Source organism: Magallana gigas, chromosome 5 (genome assembly GCF_963853765.1).
Source record: "Magallana gigas chromosome 5, xbMagGiga1.1, whole genome shotgun sequence".
NCBI lineage: Eukaryota > Metazoa > Mollusca > Bivalvia > Ostreida > Ostreidae > Magallana > Magallana gigas.
The window spans coordinates 14,115,508-14,134,264 of record NC_088857.1 but is presented as its reverse complement, the minus strand read 5'-3'; the positions used below and the strand labels follow the sequence as shown (position 1 = coordinate 14,134,264).

At 33.6% G+C, this 18,757-nt stretch overlaps 1 protein-coding gene across 3 annotated transcripts in view; it reads right to left on the bottom strand.

Moving 5' to 3' along the window:
* Positions 1-4,594, bottom strand: part of LOC105322770 (zinc finger protein GLI4) — a 52,715-nt gene extending 48,121 nt beyond the window's left edge. Inside the window, exon 1 of one of the 3 annotated variants that reach the window (XM_011421652.4) lies at positions 4,502-4,594. The gene's annotated coding sequence lies outside the window, so the exon portion shown is untranslated. Of the gene's footprint in view, positions 1-338; positions 925-4,501 lie in introns of those variants that run through there. The other 2 variants (XM_011421651.4, XM_011421654.4) reach the window with 2 other exon arrangements.
* Positions 4,595-18,757: the final 14,163 nt, after the last annotated feature.

Sequence of the window (18,757 nt, the reverse complement as noted above, 5' to 3'; positions counted from 1 at the left end):
TTCATTGCAAGAAATTAACAGCTATCTCACCACCTAATGATGTGAAATAATCAAGACGAATTGAATGATTTGCTACTCTTAACACCCCAGCAATGATCTGCCTGGATTGTCTTGTCTGTAACTGATCTAATTGGTGCCCAATTGGCCGATGTTTGTTGATGCTATGTCTCCGAATCTTGGATCGGAATTGCTAAATCTTGATTGTTGAGACAAGCACTTTCCTTTCTTATTAAACAGTGTCTTCCCTCCCAAACATTCATTTGCATCATCTTAATAGATATATGACAGGTTATGCTGAAAATAATGCCTTCCAGTAGACCAAACAATTCTATACTTACATATTGCAGATGACATGTTCTGCAAAGACAACACAGTTGCAGAAATCTTTGATAGATGCCTCCTGATTCCGATTGTAAATAATGGTATCAAAAAACAAAAAAAACTTAGGAATCTATTCCAGTTTCACTGCAGAGAGAAAAAATTCTGGGGTCAGACATTTAATTCCCGTTCACAACAGACACACGTGGTTTTTAACACCATACAGACAATCAAAATGTAGATCAGAGCAAGTCACACACTACGGCAGTCATTCACAGAAAAATAAATCCCCCACACTCCTGCCAACTCCTGTAGACTAGCTCCTCTTGCACCATCTGCCTCTGGGATCCCCCTTCTGCATGTGTACATAAACACTATCTATGTAAAGCTCTGTAGCGGTAGCAGTATAGAGGGAACCATCCCACCTTTTTTTCCTAGCTGTGTTGCCTCAGGGCTGTATGGTGTGTTTCATTATACCTGGTATAACACCAACACTTCACGGATTCACTCAAGCATATTCGCACTCCACAATGCATTCAAACTCATTTTTGAATAGACAAACCACAGCACACACATACACAAAAAAAAAGAGCCCCCTGTAAATGGGTCTTGCTTAAATAGGAATCTCTATGCAGGAAAATACCTGAGTTGAACGTTAACATTTTTCTTGTGAATGGAAGCAATTTACAGTCACTATCTTGGGTTTCTGCTTACATGATTTGAAATTTGATCCAAGTCAACCCTGTCTACTATCAAACCATTATTCGCTGCTCCAGATCTGAATTTTGACGATGATATAAATGATCTTTTTTGTAAGCCTTTTTGGAGAATCCGAGACTGGTCAACTCGGTGTGAATTTTATGATTTAGAGGGAAACATAAAAATGACAAATTCATGAAGACTATCACCTTTCATATCCAACCTCAAAAAGATTTTTGATAAGAATTTTATTTCGAAAAAAGAGGTCGTCTTCGTAACATGCAATTATGACAAAACTTTGTAACATTTGCTGCACACAGTTGATAAACAACTTGAACTTGAAACTTTATGCCAAAAAATTGAAAAAAGAAAAAAACAAGAAAGAGTGGATCATATGCACTTCAACACAATTCATTTCTATCTGATCACGCAGAGTCTGTAAGATAACTCAATTTACCATCATGTAGACCTAGTAAACTTTTTCCCTGTAAAACATAATTCAATCAAGTTCAAGGGTACAAGCTATCAATTTATCAGATATGATTTGAAGGTACAGCTTGTTTTCTAGCCCCTTGCAACAACCTTAAAATAAAAATTAACACTTGCAAAAATATATGTGTATAAAAAACTTTATATGACTCCATATTCATTTACTGTAGAAGCAGAAATTGTTGTGATCTATATAGAATTTTGTAGATTCAAATTCAAATTCTGATGAGAATGATGTTTAATATCAATATTTACCAGTAATCCAAAATCTGCTTTAATAATATACCGGTACATTCTACTCTCCAAATTCCTTTGAAATGAAGATAAGTGTTAATTGTCAAAAATATGGACACAACAAGATATATATAACTTCATAATATAAAAACTGAAATTGACTCGTATAATCTGGTTTACCATACATTAAATTTTACAATATATATACAATATCCATCAAATGGTTTAACTTAAAACGAATATCGATTAGTGTTTTATAAACTTGTAAGCAAAACACTATAACTGCATGGAATCAACAGATTTCTAAAAATGTTTTTTTCTTGAAAGGTGATGAATATAGTGTTTTATAAAATTGTTAGAGAAAGTTATAATAAACACTGGTTTCAATTGCTGAGTCCTTAGGTAAAATTCATAAAGTTCTAGCTATTCTAAAAATGAAATGACAAATAATTTACTAAATAATGGAGATGATGATTTAATTGATCAAATACTTATTTCCAGTTCACTGGTTAGAACATGATAAGGTTACATTGCATTTATTTCATTTGAAAGAATTTCAGGTATGCTTTAAACTACAGATAAATTATCTTCTGGGACACAAAGGGTTCTTTGCCAAATGCCAAAATGTTTCCAAAACTTTTATTTATGGTTATTTTTTCAGTTGCCAGCCAGTGTTAAGTCATGTGGCAATCTGTTCAACTAAGTTGGAGAGAGAGAGAGAGAGAGAGAGAGAGAGAGAGAGAGAGAGAGGAAAAGTATTTGAAAATAAAATTTAACTAAAAATGATTGTTTAAAAATCTAATTTATATCTTTCAACACATATGCTGTATTAGTATTTGAAATGGAAAACAAAACCAAAGATATTTTTCGTAAATTTGGTTTGTAAAGTACATTAAATGCACATTTCTAGTTTTTTACAACAGGTGAGCACTTTCTCTCTTCAAATCCAACGTGCTAAGAATGATGAGCCTCAGCCTATGCCTGTCCAGTGGATGGTCATTACTTCATTTATGGTCATAACTGTCGCCTAAATCATTTAGCTGTCCCAGATCGTCCACCTGTCACTCTAGAGATATGTAGAAAAAAGTAACATAGCGCAACTGAGACCAAATCATTGCTGTGACATGACAAACCACACAGATGTCCTGCCCTGCCATGTCTGCACCATTAACTACTAGCTCACCAATATACTTGCATGGATATTGTTCATAGGAATCAGACTGAATCAAATCTGCACTCAAAAAGCACATTTTAAAGATGTACTCTAAATATAGACATGACCATCAGACAGGGCAAAATGACCTTGACCTATTTCAACATTAAAACTTGCAATTAAGCACGTGCTGTTCTGATAAAAAAAATTGAGATGTTTACCAATATATTATCATCCATTTCTTATAGGGTGCTCAATATCTGGCAAAGTATAATGAATACAAAATGGGGAGATCAATAATGACTTTTAAATTTTCTCTCCTCTTCTGGCAAAGAAGTCTCGATTAGGCCACCAATAATCAAATCTTTTGGGCCTACAAGATTAAGACGATTTCTTGTGAGGGATACAAGCCATGCAAACACTTGTCAATGAGTCGAAATTCAATGAACCCACAAAACCATTTTCCAACTGTTTGCTAAAAGTACTGTCGGCAAACAAAAGGTATCCACTGCTTTACATGGTAACAAAGGGATAACCAATTGACACAGTTCTATAATGTCCTTATTATTCCTCGTAATTTTACCTGAACGGATATTGTATGAAGTTTGTCTGTTTCATTCCCCAATTCAAAACTATGTGGTGGTTTTCAATTTATATCCAGTCTTTAGAATTTTATTCTGATGTCACTCTGTAAAGGTACAGATCCTTCTTTTTTTTGGCCAGAGCAAATACAATTTACATAAACTTTACAAAGTTCAAAAAAGCAAGTTCATCATTTTGAGGACTAGATTACATATATGTATACTTAATATTAATTGTTAATAGATTATTGTGGAATTTTTTGGTTCCATGTCATAGTTATGACAACCATAAAACTAAACTCACAAAACTGAGCTTTCAATAACAAAGTTACAGTTACGGTATAGTGACCATCTCAAAGGGTCCAGTTTGAATAAAGATCAGAATTTTTTATAGAGGACTTTGCTTTAACCTTAACCTCTGACCTATGAATTAGATCATTGCACATCCTTTATCCCCTAGGCACTGGTCTATGGGTGAATTTGTGGCAAACTGTTGGTAAGGCCATTGAGATAATACATACATGTACAAGACTTTGACACAGGGGTCTGGAATGACCTTCATCTTGAGCATAGAAACTTGGTTTAAAGTCACTGCACACCCTTTACCGACAAGCACTATGAGCCAAATAGGAATAAGTTGAGAAAAATATGGTCCTGACAAGGATTTTTTCATAGAGGTCTGTGGTTTAAGGTAATTTCTCACCCTTTAAACTAACACAATCTGTGGGTGGATTATAAACCAGATTGGACCAAGGGGAGAGATGATTTGCTCCAGACAAGTGACAGCATACAAACAAACAGACAGGCAGATGGATGGACAGACTCTTTTATATACATCTTGGAGCAGTATAAGTTGTCCACTAGAGTCAGGTTATTACAGTGAATTGAAGAATCTGGGGTCAATTCATTTTATTTTTTCAAGAACATAATGAAACAACATACCCGGTAACTTACTAGGTAAAACAAATGATAATGTACATGTAATATGCTTTGTAATTCAAGCATGCTAAAAGTTTGCACTGCTTACTTGCATGGAATACCAGCTAGCATCTATGATGATCATTGCAGTTTCATCATCCGTAAAGCACATTAACCTTGTACATATCTGAAAAACAAAAGTTTCGTTTGAAAATAGAAAAAAATTCATTATAATTAATAGCACAAAGCGTCAAGTCTTAGAATACATGTGCTGTTGCTTTTGTTCTGACGTTGCTTGTCACTTCTGTCAGACCATAGCAAAGCAAGTCTAGATTAATTAAGAGCAATTATATTAAGCTTCATATGAAAGGGACATAGTTGATACATGGACATGAAATAATACAATGTATTCAGTGCACTACAAGTCTCTTGTTTTTTCCCCTACACTCGAAATAAAGGCAGCCATTTTCCTATGGCTTTTAAAGTCAGTGTAACTTTGGTTTAAGCAAAGCCCTGGGTGTTCCTTAAAATACAACTACATTAAAACCCCATTCAGAACACACACATTTAATCTGACAAGACAGCAAGTCAAATCACAATTCGTCAATACATTTACAAAAATATTTTAAAAAACGCTTTACAAACATTGAACCGCAAAACTTCACACCCTTAATTGAAGCTAGCCATTATTTTCTAGCAGATAGCCTGTAATTGCTAGGTGTTCTCAAAAGAACCACCACAATTCATTCATTCTAATCATTTTTTCCTATTAAAGAACTGAGAATCTCAGATTTTCTCTTTTTGTGTCACATAATAAGTTTTCTATATTTATTTTTCATTCTATCTGGCGGGCATTTAAATCTCTACAGAGTTCAACAAAACAGATGATTTCCTATTGCAGAGTCACAAATGAAAGAAAACTTAATTCTCGAAAATCCTTAAAATTCATCAATTGAAATAATTTTCTACCAAAATGCTTTTTATCCTAATCCTAGTTTTAAGCAGTTTTAGTAAATTTACCCATTTCATGCATTTTATTTTTGTAAAGATTTTAATCCTCAAAGCTGGAGAGGAAGTTTCTACTCTCAGGGTGTATGGTCCACTAATATGCCCTAAATTAGTAATAAATTGGCTGTACCTCAGTGAGTGGTCCTAGGCCACTACTGCCCCAGCCAAAGTCCTTTGTGAAGGCTCAGCCACTTTGTTGAGGGTCAACGGATTTGGTCACTATGACAAATTGAAAGGATAATCCCCTCCAATCCGACATGTGGGTGTTCCCTAGAATGTTTTACATTGTCATCATTCTCTTTGTGGTGCTTTTATTTGAACATTTTCACCTTACTTGTTAAAGATGTGTTTTACTTTTTGATCCCTATGTCAACTTGAATTGGATCTTGACCTTTTATTGGAAGGTTATAAAACTGCATGGACTTGGTTCCAAATTTTTAGGATTTTTGTCTAATAGCACCAGTAACTATACAAAATCATTATCTCTAAATTTTGATTTCATACCCTGCATTTATAAATAAAATATATATCATATTTTAGTATGTCATCAAGTTACTACAAGGACCTTTACAAGTTGATATAGTATTGCTATGCAATTAAGCCAACTGGGTATACATGTAATCAAGTAAATGTTCGAGACATGAGCCTGTCCTAGACCTATATATATGTCCAGTAACTGATGATGTGGAGGACCTAGATATGCTTTTAGGACCTGGGTCAAATATCTATGGAAGACCTAGGTTGTAAATGTTAACAAGCTATAAGTACTAGAAAATGTTGCAAATCTGATGACCAAAACAGCAGAGAATAATATGCCAATTAAAAAGCCATATTGCAGAACCCAAAAAAAGCCCCACATAAACCTGTAAAAAATTGTGTTATGTACAAACACCTCCAAAATTAGACTAAAGCTAGATGAACAGACAAAGAAAGATCCAATTATCACAACTAAATGATCTTTTCACAAGGCTTACATCACTTTACAAAGACCTAGCGGGCTGATTCATTCCCATGTCAGTCATGGTATTGAATAAACGGAAATTATCCTTAACCAACATCTGAGCCTTGTTGCTCTAAGTACTAAGTTCAACCCGGTCCCACCCCATTTTTTATCAGTTCATCAAATTTCATGTAGCTATTAGCTTTATATTCCTATAAACATACCACATAAAAACTCTTCATAGCCCAGATTTATGTTTATTTGCTATTTTTCTCTCATAAAATGTTTAAAACCCGGAATTTATATGCAATCTTAAAAGAAATCTTCCACAGCTCACAATGTATGTGTTTTTTCCGGCGTAATTAGATAATTCATGGTAAACACACTTTAATGAAGAGCTATAATATATCTACTTCACCCTTTTCTAATGCATGTACATTAGATTCATAATCAATATCTACATAATCATTTTCAATTGCCATAATGTAGCTTGTACAATTCTCTAAACTATGTTAAATAACTCTTTGACTATATAAATTAACACATGCATACATATGTGACCAACATCATAAAACTATATACATTTATATACGTTACTTTGATCTTTGCCTCCAAACATAAAATAAAGATGAATTAAAATAAGAAATGTTTTCGGTTCTTATTTCTTTGTATCTTTCTTACAAAAAATTCCAGATCATTCACCATAAAAAACCAACAAGAAAATCCATTCTATAATACATGTAAGGTCTGATTCCAGTCATGTTTTCCTTCATCAGCGTAAAAAAAAAACCTGTGTTGACAAAAAGAAGTTGTGTGTGGGATATTCTCCAACAAATTGCCTGTGGTTTTTACAAAGAAATTGACCAAATAAAAAACGAATCTTGCACGAAGGTATAACATAAGTACAAGGTATTTGAAAGGAAAGCAGGTCGCGAAAATGAGTTTTTATGATGGGTTTGGATTTCTGACATCCTTTGTCTGTGTTCGAGGGGAGACACTAACATGCTTGAACATTGTATGACTCACAGTCTTTGACACACTAGAAGTACATGGATAGCTACCTTAAACTCTCAAATGTATCAACAAGTCAAAAAAGGCCACTAGAAATATGATTATAAGGCCACTAGAAATATGTTTATAAGGCCACATCAATATAACTTCTTGTTCATCGGAACCTGCATGCTCATATTTAAATTAAACTATACAAATAATATAATTATTAATTTTCTGCATCCAGGAAATTCTGCGCTGTTTTCTGTTCTATTTCTGCTCTATTTTTTTTTTTGTATTTTAATTATTTCATAAATCAGAAACAAGTAGAAAATATATAACTGTCCGCACATAATTTATTTATTCAATGCTTATAAAAAATTTGCCAACAAAAAAATTATAATTTTACTATTTACTGGTAATCGCTTGCCGCTCTTATTATTTTTAATTTGATATCTGACGAACAAGAAATTATATTGGTGTGGCCTAACTTTCATATACTGAAAAGCGGATGGTCTGAAAAAAAATTGAAATGCATGCAATGATGTGATAGGATTTGTTAACTGACTGAAATCAAATCATGAAATTTCAAACATTTCAAACAATTTTTCTCTCTCTCTCTCTCTCTCTCTCTCTCTCTCTCTCTCTCTCTCTCTCATTTATCATGAACCTCTAGCTGGGAGTGGTTATATCAATAGTTACCATTGATTGCAGCCGTCTGAAAATGAAAATATAGAACTGAAGCATATCAAAGAGAGGATAAAGAGTTGACATACCAGGTACCTTAATTTGATCATAAGATTATTATATACATGTATATATGCACTCTTATACGCATAAAATGTAAAAACTTTTTTAAAAAATCTCATAAAATATATCTTCATAAAAAAAATTGAATATCCTGTGACATTTCACAGTTTGGACATTTTCTTCTCCTCAATATGCTACTAGCACCACTGCTTCCAGTCAAGCCATTAACTCGACATTAATCATTTCCCCCTGACAACTTATCATAGAAGCATTAGAAAGCATAATTCTCATACTGCGACCCTCAACCCCCTCTCTTTGTGGCTGAAAACAGATTTACATATTCAATTACCAGAATTTCTGCTGTTACCATATCACTGCTGGAATTTTCACATTTTTTGCATGGTTTTTGAAAATGAAAAAATTCAAGAGAAACCTAATACCGGTATCTATAAAGAATGTCTGTTCTATGTATTTGCAACATAATATGTTTGCATGAGCCTAGCTCTTATATTAGTTGCCTTGACTTCAAAGATCTAAGTTTGCATTTTGATAGTACTTTTTTTTTTGCTGCAAGTGTCTACCTCCTAACTTATTTTCTTTTTGTTACAATTACCATTTTTAACTTTGTAGATTTGCATGCTTTTAGTTTTAAAATGTTGTAAATTAATTATTAAGTATGCACAATGTACCTGTTTAGATTTCCTGTTGTTAGAGTTGTAGCATCATCTTTTAAAACTAATTTTCATGGATAAACCCTTCCTTCTATAAATGCTAAGTAAAAATGTTGAAAAATGTCTTGATTTTATAATAATTTTACCACATAACATAATATGTATAATACATATGTATGTTATTAAAAATGAGCATCAAACATTTGCTTTACCAAATTGACATGCCATATGGCTTGATCTTTTTCCAGGCATCATTGCATCCCAAAACATAAATGTGTTACCGTTTGCACAGCAACCAAAGTTTAGTTCAGCCAAAGACCATGTCAGCATGTAACTCACCAAATTAAAGCTACTCACATTTCTCTCCGAGACTCGCAAGTGGAATTTTTTTTTTAAACCATCGCATTCACGATATCAGATATCGAGGCAAGGGTTAACCTACATATTAACTTCTCGTTTTCATCTCTTTGGGAGAAAAAAAGATAAGACATGAGTTTACTTTAAATTACCCAGTATTGTTGCAGAATAAAGGGGTAAAAAAGAAAGAAACTGAGAGTTTGTCTATGTGTCTGGTTTCTGTTACAGAAAGGAAATCCTCAAGAACATCTGGTTGGGGGCTGGTGTTTAAAATTAACGGCAATTACATCTATGGAATGTTTCACAAAGAACTATATATGATAAGAGTAAAATTTGGCCCCCATAATTCGCAATTTTTAAAGTGCTTCAGGTACAATAAAATGTTAACTAATATTTTAGAAGAGTTGATTTAAAATATAATTTTCATCTATTTATTTGATTTTTTTGCACTCACTGGCAGTATATGACGTCAGAAGTGACGCCATTTCTATAATTCAATCGAAATCAGCCAAAAATTGACATTTTTCTTATCTATTTACGAATGGGAAATATAGAGCGCATGCTTGAACAAGGAAAAATTTGTTGTCACTTGTTAGTCTTGGCTAGATACATCTCTGATTAAAATATTTTATTTGTTCAAGAATGCGCTCTATGTTTTCGGAAGGAAAAACTGCTTGAAAACAAGCTGTTTTACGCTAAAAATGCAAAAATGGCGGGAAAAGGTTGTCTTTACAATGTCATATTTCTAAATTGTGAGCACTTGAACCAAAATGAATATTATGTAAACACAACACATACATATCTGTACTAAGAAAACAAAGAATGATATCAAAATGATGATGTTCATTTTAGGGGGCCATTTTAGACCCTTATCATATATAGTCCTTTGTTCTTCCGCATATGAATATAATATATTTCCGGATCCACAATGTATTCTTTCCGGATGTTTAAAAAGCAAGGCAATATAGCTTAGAAAAAAAATCCAGTATGGAAATTTCACTCAAAAAATTGTACAGTAATATTTGTAATGTTTCAAAATGTAATTTTTGATAGGCTAATTAAAAAGTTGTTATAAGTTACCATTGATTATTTTTATGATTTTTATATGCATTCATGAATAAAAATGATGCAGTCCCACCTGCCAAAATAATCATATAGTGGTATATGATGCATAGATATCATGATTAGGGTAACCTAAGTACAATGAAAATTCACATTTGGAAAAAATAGAAAAAAAAATGTTAACTTGCATCCTCATTTTTTTACTGGTGTTGAAAGTCGTATGTAATAAAATTCCTTATGTTTCAAAGCAAGTGAATTTGAATGTTAACTAAATAAGTATCAAAATCTTACCCCATTTATCATTTTGTTTACATACCTTTAGTTGTACCTACTTATTTTTTTTCAAAATCTTGAATAGCAACCTGAAGCAAACAATTTTTTACTTTAACTCCAAAATTTTCAGAAAAAAGGGCTTTTCAATATTTGTTTTCTCCTGCATTCATCTCTTTACATAAGAAAGGGTTTTCCAGGAGGATCCAAATGCTCTCAAGTCTCGTACATGTATGTATTTCGGGGGTGGGGGTGGCGTCCCTTAAATTTAGATCCGCGCAAGATATTTATATACTTACGGCAAATGCATGCAAAAAAAATCATACGCTAGACGAGTTTTCAGAAATACCGGGTCAATCAAAAACAAAAATGTTGAAATCTTGCCTTCTCCTGTGTATCAATACAAACTGTGTCACATGAACATGATGGCACTGCCGCTCAGCCCACATTTTGGTATCGGAGAGCTCCCAGCTGCCCGCGGTTTCACGTGAAGAAAGATAACTCTATTTTTTAACAAGAAAACTTAGTTGAGGCTCATGAACCACACTGCTCGCCCGAGAAACATTTTTGCAGATGATACGTTAAACTCGTTGTAATCACAAAGCCTAATTACTTCAGCAGAATCAATTTCCTTTCAAAGTTGGAAATATTTAAAGTAATTAAAATAATTACATTCTGGGTATACAAAAAAAAACAACAACAAAAAAACCAAAAACAAAAAACCGGCAAACAAACCAAACTGCATCATGGGAATGTTTAGAAAAGGGAGGCGTCTATTATCGTCCCCTAATGACTAGCTTTATTCAGCCTGCATGTATCGTCGTGCATCGACTGTAGACAAAGCAAACCTCAGAAATATTAGAGAACAAAATGTACAAAGTGTTTATTTTTTGATTTGCCAAAACATTATGACATAGTTAAATTTAATTAAGCTTGATTTATAGTGATGTCAAAGTCACAATACAACCATAGCCGCCTGGGGATATACTCGGGAGATGTAAATATACCGTACCTGAAAAGAAAGCATTGCCTATTGTTTAAAACAACTATATAACTCCTTCATAATGGTCTATTGAATATATTAAAATGGTTTAAACTTGTACAGTCATATCTATTAAAGCATAGCAGTTATTTATAGAAAATCCTTTTTTATGTTCATCCATCCATAATACTAGATTTTTGTGTATTTCAAGCGTAGCATTTTTTGAACGTCCTTCATGGAACCAGAGCCTTTCTTTAAAAATTGACATTTTTGGAACAATGGCTTAAACATTGATTAATATAATCTCTCTCTCTCTCTCTCTCTCTCTTTCTCTCTCTCTCTCTCTCTCTCTCTCTCTCTCTCTCTCTCTCTCTCTCTCTCTGCTGTACATGTACACTGTTAAAATAAGAATTCATTAAAAGAACGTACGGGTGTACGATTAGAAAATGTAATTAATGTTTGATTTCTCACCTTGACATTCAGTAGAGAACATTGCACTAGACAGGAAATGTCATTTATAGATTAATAGAATCATTCATTATTACGAGTGTGGGATAGTGAAATTCCACCGAGGGGACAAGATTCACGGTCTAGGACGAGGCTTTGCCGAGTCCTAGACCGTGAATCTTGGCCCGAGGTGTAATTTCACTATCCCACACGAGTATATAATGAATGATTATTTTTCTCGCATTATTTTACATTAAAAAACCACTCTCTGTTATGACGTTTAAAAGATTACTTTCGGTTTATCCCTCGCGTGCTTCAAATAGTGCAAGTCAAAATGAAAGCAGACGACAGTTTTATCAATAAAAATAGGATAAATTGTAACTAACTAAGCAAAACAATTACTTAATGAATAATCTCAATCAATCATTTTGCATTTCCCTACAGCAGAAAACGTTTGTTTACGATTTAAAGCGGCGTAGTAATACACAGTGTAAGACAGAAAAATCTCACACTGCTGTCTCACACTGGACAAACCGATCTCACACCGGTGATAATGCGAGAAACATGTACACTTACAGGGGATAGGGGACATAGTACGTTCACATATGAAATTTTAAAAATTTGTATTAATCAAGGACAAAATACATGTAATATCATTGGATGAAGGTTTTATAACAAACTAGAAAACTTACCAGTCAGGAAGGGCCCCGCTATGCCAATTAATAAAGAGAAGTGAAAAAAACTTTGAATTCCATCCTCTTTATATTAACAATGATGAAAAATAAATGCCCGGCAGAAGATGTAAAGAACTGGAATATATAGGATCTCGTGATTTGTAGTTGGATATGATTTTCATCCAACAATTAAAGTGTTTTTTTCTTGAGCCTTAGTGAGGGGATAAAACACACAAGTTGGATAAAAATCATATTATACTACAAATCATATGAGATTCTATTTATCCCATGTTTTATACACCACAATCAATGTTTACACTGTTTATAAAACTCTACATTATTTTACTTCATTATGCCTACGCAAATCCCATTGTAAAGTCACAACTGTGGGATATCAAAAAAATATCCAATGAGTCATATCCATGGTATAAAGTGGGTTAACATGGGATGAAATAAAATTTGTTAAAAAAACAAAGAATTGATACCAATGCAATGATACCTAGGCTTTGCCTCTATTCAATAAATTATTATAAATCATTGTGTTTGGTATTTTAACCAAAATAAAATATGAATATTATATTTTGAATCCATATTTCAAAGAATATACTACACATCATTCAAAATTGACCTTAACTTCAAAACAAAGTTCATTTGCAGACACAGGCAGTGCAGTAATTAATCTCAATGTGACAGATAAAGATAAAGCTTAGGATTTTCTTCCTGTGGAAGGTTAATTAATCCCAAAGGACAAATATTGCACAGCCTTCCATGTATACAATGGTAACATTCTCAGCAGTTATCTCTCTTTGCCCATTCATTCTCAGCAGTTACCTCTCTTTGCCCATTCATCTTATGCATAGTTAGGAATCTACCCCATCACCCCAGCTCCAAACCAGAAGACATAGAGAACCAAACTTAGCATCAAAATATGTATTTCTGCCTACTGAACTACCATACCAAATTTGAACTTGATTGGGCAACCATAAAAAACGTTATTAGAAAAAAACAGGAAATTTGTGGACGGTATAGTGACAGACGGACGGACAGAAGGACGGACGGACAGAGTGATTACTATATATAGGGCACCCGCAAATCCTTGCGGGGCCCTAATTACAGCTCAGAGAGGGATTTTTTACTGTCAAGAAAGTTTACACGTGTCACTATACTACACGTAGCTGAGGCCTATCTTCTATAAAAAAAAAAATAAATAAAACGAACGAACAAAGAAGTTTTGAAAGATAGGTACGAAGTGCGTTTACATATGAAGTAAAGAAAAGCTGATACAAAAATCATATAATTTTCCTTAATTAGATTTAATCTTTAATTGTTTATTATTTGTTATTTAACCCTATTTGATACTTTGTCAAAATCTACAGATAAATATGTACTTTAACACAGGATACAAACATTTTTCTATTCCCTAATGAAGAGCTCCATCTAATAGTTTTTTTTAAATACAAGATACATGTATATACAAATCATTGCAAATCTTATTTTCTGTAAGATTACCATAAATTATGTAAATAACTTGTTCAAGACATATTCCCGTCAAATACACTGTATACATGTAAATTTACAGAATGCCATATTGTCAATATTTTTTATGTCTAGATTATTTTAATTTTTGTCCGTTTGAATTTTTTTTTGTTTGGCTATAGTACAGCAGAAAATGATACAGCGTTCAATATAAAGTTCCTGAGTTCAAGCACGTCTCCTAGTAACTACGCTTTGAATCGTCTGTTTCATTTTTTTTTTTACATAATGCTGACGTTTCGCTCGGCGTCTGGCCGACGAACATCAGTACAAAACACACAATCTTTGATCCCATTTCGGATTTTCGAATTTAATGCACAGTAAATCAGCGTGTCCAGAAAATTTTGCGACCACATGACATAAGTGAAAATGACATGGGTTTCAACACCCAGCTTAACGTTAGGGTCAACAATAGGAATTATCCCTGACGGAAGAAAAAGGAAAATAAATGACGTCACCATGATGATGATGGCCACTATTAATTGTCGTTCGTTGCGCAGTTTCTTTTTCCTCTGATTATCAAGTTGGTTTGCATTTTCGACTCTTCGTCTGCTTCGTAAAACGGTCCTTATGATCCCAACATAGGAAAACAACAGGGCCGAGAGGCTAGTTATCAGTGCAAAGCAGACGACAAAGATTCCAAATCCGCCAGTGAATGGGTAACACCAAGGCGCGTGGTTCGAGAGAGAGAACTCTCCCCAGAGTTCAGTTGCAGGCATTGACATGATACATAATGGTATGATCCAAATGATACCCAGACAAAGAGCAACGTTCCGAGTTCTTGAAAAAAATCCTATTCCGAGCGTGGAGTGGGACACTTTCAGGTATGCGCTAATAGAAATAAGAGTAATGTTACACATTTGTACACCGATAAGAGAAAATACGACAAACCCTGTAATCCTACAAAACATGTCCTTTCTTCCGGATGAATGAAACGAGTTCGCCAGCGAAACGGACATAGCGATGATGCTGGCTGCAAGGTTTACAATCATTAGATGAAGAGTAAAGAGAACGGATTTCTCCCGCGCAAGCTTTAGCCTGACTATGACTCCAACGCTGATCGTATTCACACAGACTCCTGCAACCAATATTAAAGTAGAGAGGGCAACATGGATGACAAATAGAGAATGTGACATCTTGTATTCTCCATCATTTCCCGATATATTTCTAAGTGAAGACATTTCTTGTCCTCAACCAAAAGAAAAATTAAAACGGATTGTGGAAAACGAAAGACTAGTAAATTGATATTGTACCAAAAGCAATCCAGCTGTTACTGGTTAGATATTGCAGTTTAAGAGAATGGTTCGGTAACTGAAACTTGAAAAATCATTTATAATGGAAAGAAGTTAATTTGTTTCGATGTTATTTGGTTTCCCGGATATCCATAATCCCAGCTTTAGCCTTTATCAACAATAAAGGAACAGATGACGGCAAAGACCAAAAATAACCATGCAGCATCAAACATGTTAATAAGACCTGAAAACGGCTAGTATTAATTAGACTCTCGATAATGCAATTAACCACAAATAAATCATACAGCAAATTAAATGGTGAAAAGACCTACTATTAGAAAAGGATTAAAGAGGAATCACTAGGTACATCTGGAGCCAAAAACTGTTACTGACCCATTTTCATCTGTTTTCAGCAGTTACTAAATTTCATGCGAATCCATCTTGTGACTGATTAATGAAGGTTAGATTTATTCTATAATGAAGGTCTAAACAAACTTTGGGATGAACCAGCCATATGAAGACAGTTAAGGCGAAAAGAAGTTGTTGATTTTAATCTGCAGTTTGCATGTGAAGGATCTTGTACCCCTGTCCAATGTATCAATTGTTAACAACTTCGTATGGGAGTCATCGACAGCATACAAAGATGCAAGTGTCAGTGTCGCATTTTCGAGTGCTTTTCAAATTAAAAGTTACATGTATGTATATATCATATTTATATTTTCCAGTGTATTTGTCTATGATAACGCTACAAATCAAATCACCGGTGACGCAAATGACGTAGTGATGAGGCACAAGCGGGTAATTAAACACATCATAACAATTAAGGAATTATACATTCTTTAAGGAATGGTCTATCATTTGGTATATGGGTTTTAACGAAACTGCATCTAAAGCGGGTGCAAAATGCGACCTTAACAATGGTATAATTATCTGGCAAAGTGTGTTTTTTTTATTGTCTGTTGGTTTGGGGTTTTTTATGTATGCTCTAATAATTTAATGTTAAAATTATTGTTTTTGTCATATTTTTTAACAATTTATTGTTAATTAGTAGCTTAACTGTTATTTGTTCATTTATCTATTGTCATTTTTCGGACCCTACAGAGATATGAAATGAAAAGTGTGTGGATCGGTGGTTCCATGTGTAACGTTAACTTTTGCACATTAGTATCAATAAGAAAAGGCAAATTAATTAAATTGACGCTGGAGTCAAGAGAACGCCCGCGCACTAATTTGTCCTTTTTAACTAAATTGTCTAAATTACGTGTATTCAAAATGAAAAACATCAAGTTTCCTTTACATGGAAATTCCTTCACTGACATATAAGAAAGAGGTGTCAACCCAAAAACTACATATTTAGACATGTATCATTCAGTCATTTACACATCTATGAAATTTCGTAAGGTCCTTAACTCGAAATAATAATCATTAAAATTATTTCTTTACAAGAGTTCGACAAAGAAACTTCTCTAAGTGTCCTCGTTTCGGAAGAACTTACGCGAAAACTTAAAGAACATCAAATGGAATTAGGTGAGTTGCCATATCTCAGAAAATTAGTAATAAAAGAGTTTTGAAAAACGTAACTGGTGAAAATAACGAAATAATGTTTTGTCCTGGTCGACAGATTTGAAAGAAAAATGCAATTGCATAAAGCAAAACACGTATTTTCTGCCTTGGCTTGTTGTGCCAAATTCAATATTTTTTTTCAATATTTATTAAAAACTTAAATAAATCAAATATATCACAAAAATATGACTCGACTATAAAAACACACTTTGATAATTCTGTATTACACATTGAATTAAAGGGACTTGGACACGATTTGAGATCAAAAATTTTATTTTCATTTTTTATGTATAAATGGTTTACTGGTGCATTTTAAATGATTGACCAAAATATTGAATGTTAAAGTCAAGTTACAATCGAGATACAGAGGTAGGAAATGATTGTTATGTAAACAAAGCTCGAGTCTTACATGCATAGTTGTTTACAAATAATGTCATGTAGAGAATTGCCATTTATTAGACAAATTGACATGTAAAAAACAATTTAGACTAATTCAATATCTTCATAAATACTATTATCAACAAAAGAAAGATACATTTGATTAAAACTTACACCAATACAACACATATGTTAAAATGACAATGTTCGAGCTTTGTTTACAAAACAAAGAATTATGAACTCTGTATCTTGCTTATAACTTGATATTTGAGTTTCAAATTTGCACATAACATTATAAACTTCTATATTTATCATTATAAACATTGAAAATGGAAAAATAAAATTTGAAAATTTTAAGTCAAATAGTGTCCAAGTCCCTTTAAAATACACACATAACTATCCCGTAATGATTTCATAACGCAAACGAAAATTGTTCCCCTGTTTTGTTGAATTATATTTGTTTGGAAAATGTGTTCATAAATGCATAAAAAACATCAATAACATTTAGTTCCGTAAAATTCTACGTTAAATTTGTATTTTTTTAAATCAACATGTTCATAATTAGTCTCGTTCAACTAAACGCTCTCTCTCTCTCTATGTGCAAAGCTATGAAATTAAAAAAAACGCAGCAAATCAGTAAAGCATAAAATGACTATAATTGTCTGCACATCATTATCAATTTGATTGCATTTCTTATTTTCGAGTGCAGAATAGAATAGATTAGCGTTTCTATAATATTAGATGATGACATAAAATACGTAAAAATTACATGTACGTAAATGCCAAGACTGTAATTTGGGTCTGCAACTGGAAGTATACATGTCGGCAGGAATAGAATGGTATATGACGTCACCATGATGATGACGGAGATAATCAATTGTCGTTCGTTACTGTTTTTCTTCTTGTTCGTAGGGTCTGGTTTGCTGATGCCTCCAACTTTTCGCCTGCTCTGTAAAACAGTTCTCAAAATTCCTATGTACGAAATAAAGAGCGCCGACATAGTGCCCACGAGTGAAAAACACACGAGGTATGTTCCGTACCCTCCCGACAAGGGAAAACACCACGGCGCATGTTTCATCACAATGAACTCACCCCAGACTTCCATCAAAGGCAGAGAAAGGTTAAATAGAGGCAGGGTCCACGTGGAAACAAGGCAAAGTACAACATTACGAGTTTTAGAAAAGAATGATTTTACAGAAACGGAATGCGCAACGTTTAAGTATGTACTCACGGAAATTAATGTTATGTTGCACATTTTGACTCCAATTAGGACGAAAATGATGTATCCACTTACTCTACACGAAGTATCTTTTATTCCAGTGTAGCGGATCGAGTTCTCTACGGCAACGATCATACCTAGAGTGCATGCTACGAGGTTGACGGTCATCAGATGAAGAGTGAAGATTACTGAGGTATCCCGAAACAACTTTAGTCGGATGATGGCCCTGATGCTGAAAACATTGACGATGACTCCGATTACAAAAATAGCTGAGGAGCAGGCGATATGA